We start from the raw sequence: 6,409 nt of genomic DNA on the forward strand, positions 1-6,409 counted from the left end.
ATGAAAGGATATGACTCTTCACAATTGATTTTGAATTTCAACGTTCAGATACACTGGTAATCGATTACCAATATCTTGTAATCGATTACACCATTTTGAAATCAATTGGAACGCTGCAAATTCAGTTGAAAACTTTTGAAATCAAACTTTGCCACTGGTAATCGATTACAGGAAACTGGTAATCGATTACCAGAGAGTAAAAACTCTAGCAACTTAGAAAATTTTGAGAAAAACTCTTTTGAAAAACAAAATTGTGCTGTGTTTGTTTTTTGAAAAATCTTTTAAATACTTCCCTTGTGAAGTCTTCTTGATTTCTTCTCTTGAATCTTGAATTTATCTTCTCTTGAATCTTGAAATCAAACTTCTCTTGATTCTTGAATCTTCTTGATTTCTTCTCATGAAACTTGATCTTGAATTTGTGGACTCGATCTTGAAATCATTCTTTGGGCTTTTTGTCATCATTTTTGTCATTATCAAAAATACTTGAATCAATTTGATTCATCATCGTGAAGCTTGCTTCTACACGCCTAAACAACTATTTCTCTTCTTTTCAAAAATCAAGAGATTGTTTCAAGGTCCAACACCTTAACGATTCTCTCCCTTCAAAAATCAAAAGATCATTTCAAGGTTCAACGCCTTAAACGACTTTTCTTTGGTTCAAATCAATCTTTCAAAAAAGATAAAAAAAAAAACCAATTTAACCAACGTTTAGTTCTTAAAGAACTACATAGGTCTGATTTCCTCATTGCAATTGAGGAATACGTAGGAGCGAGGGAAACACCCTTGTCGACCCCAAAAAAGTAAAAAAAAATATAAAAAGGACCAAAAAGTAAAAAAAAAATACAAAAAGGGAAAATAAAGGTAAAAGGGAAAATAAATAATATTGAAGTCATGATTTGCACACTCGATTAGAGGCTGTCATCCCTTGTGATGAATGCGTGGGGTGCTAATACCTTCCCCGTGCGTAAATGACTCCTAAACCCTCATTTTCAAAATACGCAGACCCTTGACCTTTTCCATTTTTGATATTTCCGATGTTTTCCCCAAATAAACTTTGGTGCACTATTATAAAAAAGTGCTTCTACGTCGGTCAAACAGAGGATATAATGACGTTTTTCACCCGTCGTAGAATGTGACGTCGTTGAAGGTTAAAAATTTCCACGACGGGTCCAAAATCACCATCTTAGTAAGTGAGCAACTTTCAAAGACGGTGCTAAGGTAAGCACCGTCTTTGAATGTCAGCTTACTAAGACGGTGCTTACCTCAACAACATCTTTGAAAGTTGCTCACATTCTAAGACGTTACTTACGTCATCTTAGAATGCCTACTTTCCAAGACGTTGCTAAGATAAGCACCGTCTTAGTAAGCTGATATTCAAAGACGGTGTTTACCTCAGCACCGTCTTTGAATTAAATATTATTTTTAAATATTGATATTTTTTGGTTTATATCCCATCAGAGAAAATATAAATAATTAAAAATAATATATATTAGCATGATTGTAATTAATAATATATATTAGCATGTCAGTAAAATTCAAACATTCAAACTATCAAGGAGATTTTTAAACAAATTATCCAGAAAATTACCACAAACTCATCAATCATCATAAAGCATTGCAAAGTTTCTTTTTACCCAACACCCTTAATTGTTGCCCGGTAAAATAATAGTGCATAAGTGCGGCATTATTTGCATTCTATTTTATATGAGAGCTAGTCCTGCAATTTAATCCCCACTACTAAATTTCCAAACATTTTGACCAGATAATCAACCTTAAGTTACTTGGATATGAAGTGCATAAATGTAAACAATGATCAGCCATATTCCCATAAAGATATAATGGACAAATAAATTTTTATTTACACAGGCACCACTTTGATATACAAGTTCCACCAAAGGTCCATACTTACGCTCCACCAGGACATGCTTTTCCCAACTCCCCACTAGCAGCAAGTCGTGCATCCTTCTATAAAAGCTCTACTGCAAGGACATCTCTTGCCTGAAAATCAAGTATAAACCCATGATTACCAGTGTGAATACCACTTTCATTTCTTTCAAGTTTTAACACATTACTATTACTAGAGACATATTCCAAATAAACGGAAAGTGTTTCTTTTTCCTACAAACATGGCACATTCCAAATACCGGTATTGATAATTTTCATTATATATTTGGTCTTTCATATTTTAAAAAACTAGTATTTAATTTTGATATTCATTGCATTTATTTATTACATAAAATAATTTATATTTGACTATTTTACATAATTTATATTATTTAAATTATTAAAATAACACTCATTCATTTTTTAATCATATTTTTCTGTATCTAAGAATAAAAGACAAGTCCTAGGAAATTTACTAGAACACATGCAGTCTGTTCATCCTTAGTAATCATATAAATTTACAACAACATCATAAAATTGCGTGAAAAAAGTCTAATAAATAACTGAGAAATAATCTAATAATAAAATTTTCAATTTTTTATTACATGTTAAATTTATTTTTCACATAACTTTTACTATATTCATGATTTCTAGTTAATTTTTGCTGAATATTTTCGTGGAAAAGAATAAAGAATTTTTAATTGTGCTTAAACTCTATAATAAACTTATAGTATAATAATATAAATAATATTAACTAGAAAAAAAATGGACTCCGTGAATTTCAAAAAGAATACTGGGCATTTATAGTTATAAATAATCTTTTCGTGTCCATTAATATTTAACCATGTCAAGCGCCAACAAATATAGAAAGCTATAGAAAAATAACAAAAAATGAAATAAAAGGAAAGGAACAGCTAGTATACGTACTTGGAGACACCCATTAATATTCCTAGCTTTTGGGTAAGTGTAAGCCGAATAGCCAAGCACTGCTAGAACAAGCCCAAGCACACAACACAAGCTAATAAAATAAAATTGCTTACAATGACTAAATAAGGAAACATAATGAAATTATGAAACAACTCTCAAGATTACTTCCTTAGTATGATGTCTATTTGATTACATAATATTTAGAGATATTCTAAAATATTTTAAGACACATTAAATATATTATGAGATATTTTGTATAAATTCAAACACTTCCCTTGAAGCTAATGCTTACAAAATTTTTAACATTGTCACAATTAAAAAACTAAAACCAAGTTACTTACAGTGTGGAAGAGTAAACAATTGGCAGTGGAGAAATGGAGGATCTATTTATTTTATTGATAAGATCCCCAAAAATGGAAGAGTAACCAAGGAATGGAACACAAAGCCTTATTAGTTACCTCCTCCGAAAAATAAGATCCCCAAGCTTTCTTTATATTCGCAGCCCTGCTCCAGAAGAACGTAGTATTCCATGATTTAGACTTACAAAATAGAAGTTTGTAAGTTATCCACATTTCAAGTTTAGCAGGCTTTCACCCAAAGGACGGGTTAAGACTTTAAGAGTTGTGAAAATCATTCTCGGGATCTTACCTAATGTTTAAGACTTTAGGCAAATAGGTTACATGCAGATAGCTAACAAAACATTTTACTTCTTAGACATAATTATATGGCAATGGCATTCTCTCTAATCACAAATAATGAATAACTCACATACTTAATTTATGCTAGAAACAATGGTGTCACTAACAGATATTACCAAACTTACATGTCTCCTCCTTCACAATAGCCAGTTATAATGCATATGTAGTCATCCTACAGAACATGAAAATAACATAAATATTAAGGATTCGTGAACATTTAAATAAGCCTATACATTATATAGAACTTCAAACTTAAATTTTTATCTATATATAAAAGTATAAAGGAAAATTCAATAAGAAAAAGAAAGACTGAATTTTACGGTCTTTACCTTCTCCACCCAAGCATCTTTGTACTCCACAATATATGGGTAATGTAGTTTTGCTATTAGGTCCATCTGAAACGCACAGAGAGAAAGAGAGACAATATCACCATTCTTTGTACTCCACTATTAATATATTACAATTATAGAAAAAATAGCTTCATAATTCAGATGGAATTAAGCTCAAATAAAATGCCACATCACATGGTGCTCATAGCATTTTGTAAGAATACTAAATTCATAAAACCAAATGTCTTCTACTTTGGAGTAGAAGTCTGATCAGTACCTCAAAAGACATTGATGAGAAGCAGAGGACCTATAAGATTTCAATAAGCGAAATTAAATTCATTAAGAGTTCATGTTGCATGATTCCAGCAATTACATTTACACAGAACACACACACAAAGGAAATAGTGTCCAACCTCTTGTTTTCAATCTTGTGTAGAACAAGAAAAGTTGCACCAAGTGCTCCTCAAGACAAAAAAAAACAGTGAAGCACTAAAGCAGCAGATCCTGATTTGCCAAGAACCCAATCCAGGAAACGTTTCATTCTTTATTTTAAGGCAAAGTCTTGCTGTTGTGAGCGTGAATTTCAGCTACCAACACTTTTTTGCTTCCTCCAAATGTTGTAAATGAACACGAAACCTATAGCTTCAATAACATTAATTATTATTAAACTCACTTGGGTGATTATTGAATGAACTTCAGCAACCATGAAGGGGTTTCAATTATCGACTTTCCACTACTATGATAATGACACTAAACTTAGCTTCTCAGGAGAGTGAAGAGAAAGTGATAGTGGAATATACCAAAAAATTGAGTTTGATGACTTACCATAAGAAAGTTGAGACAGAGGGAGAATTTTTTTTTACAAAAAAAATATGGGAAACGAAACCTTGTCGTGGATCTAAAAAGCTTGGAATCGCATCGGAATTGAATCCTGGATTCACCGAAAAAGAACAAAACGAGAAAGAATGATCAATTAATAAACGAAAACGATAGCGGATAAAAGAGGAAAGCAAGAATTGAGAAGGGGAAAAGGGTGACGACACCCTAACCCTAGTGGAATTGGGATCGAGTTGAGGAGGAAGAGGAGAGAGAAATCGAAGCCAAAAGAAAGAGAAGGATGCGTTGTTTGTATGTGTGGTACCAACAAACTCCATTTACTGAGAATTGAGGCAACGTCGGAAATGAAGAGAAGAGAAAGAGGTAGAGAGAGGGAAGAGAAAGACTCAGAGAAGAGGCAAAGAGAGGGAAGACAAAGAGGTGGAGAAGAGGCAGAGAGAGAGGGAAGAAGCGTGACCAGTGCGCTGCCCGATGCGAGAGAGAGAAAGTCACAATAACAAGAAAAAACTAATTAACAGCTGTAATGAGAGAGAAAAAGCGAAAAAATGTAAATATATAAGGAATTAAGACGGTTTTTTAAATAACTATTTTTGTTATTAATAAATTTATTATAATATTATTCCGGATATTTTTTTAAAACGGTTTTTGTGGACCGTTGTAGTTGACGCATCATAATAAATGTTTTCTTTAGTAGTGGTGGCGACTCCACGTGTTTTCCTTCAATGGAAGATGCACCATTGGCCCATACGAGAGGCCTTTTCGTGCCCTCGTCGGAGGGCAGGTTGCGACACCAAGCCTTTTTTATAGCCCTAAACATCTTTCTTTCGTCAATGTGCACACCATATTCTTGTCTAAGATGTTCATGTTCCTCCACATGAGTTAGGTTTGGATGAACCTTAAGCTTATCAACAACCCTTTTTGCCACCCATTTCATTGTAGCTTGCTTATTTTTGAAGACCCTTCCATGTATGTGCTCCACCAAAAAAGTTTGGATTTGAAAGCTTCTTGTAACTTCAGCCCATGCACAAAAAATCTCCTATGGACATCCAATTTGTTTACAACATGCTCTAGCTCGAATGGTGTCATTTTTTGGTCATTTGGGATCCCTGTCATGAAAAATGATACTCTTTTACAGCTTCAATAAACAATTTGAGTATCAAAACTCCATCCTAACCTCCAAATGCCATTGTCCAAAACAACTTCTAGGATTGTATTGAGGATACACAATTTTTGAATTGGTGTCCCCTTCATCATCACTGTTGGGAAGACTCAAATTCTTCAAAGTGGTAACCATCATTACTTGTGTCACTTGTTTGTCCATCATCTTCTGGAGACACATATACAACTTCAGTTTCAGCATCTTGTACATTAGCTAAAGTTTCAACTCTAACAACTTCAATTTTAGCATCTGGACCACCTTTACCCACACCATTAGCACCATCAACATCCATATCTTCAATACCATTCTGAGTAGAGTCCTCAGGAACAACCTTAACCACTTTTTTTGCATTGCAATTTAGAGACAACACATCTACTTCAATCTTTGGCCCAATTTCTTTAACAGGACCACCATATGGCTCGACAAGTTTTAAGTCTACATGCATTTTTTTTCTGGATCAGCAAGCCCAATTTCAGCCTCTATAAACCACTATCAAGCACCAAATAACAAACTAAAGCAAACTTCACATAGTTGCGGCAAGCTTTGCACAATTTGTGGGTTGTCCACACATTAAC

At 33.5% G+C, this 6,409-nt stretch overlaps 1 long non-coding RNA gene across 1 annotated transcript; it reads right to left on the bottom strand.

Moving 5' to 3' along the window:
* Positions 1–2,816: 2,816 nt before the first annotated feature.
* LOC114371441 lies at positions 2,817–3,910 on the bottom strand. The gene is made up of 3 exons (XR_003658048.1): positions 3,839–3,910; positions 3,635–3,681; positions 2,817–3,315 (listed from the first exon to the last, which is right to left on the bottom strand). It is a non-coding gene; the product is annotated as an uncharacterized LOC114371441 (long non-coding RNA).
* Positions 3,911–6,409: the final 2,499 nt, after the last annotated feature.

This window comes from Glycine soja, chromosome 2 (assembly GCF_004193775.1).
Source record: "Glycine soja cultivar W05 chromosome 2, ASM419377v2, whole genome shotgun sequence".
Classification (NCBI taxonomy): Eukaryota; Viridiplantae; Streptophyta; class Magnoliopsida; order Fabales; family Fabaceae; genus Glycine; species Glycine soja.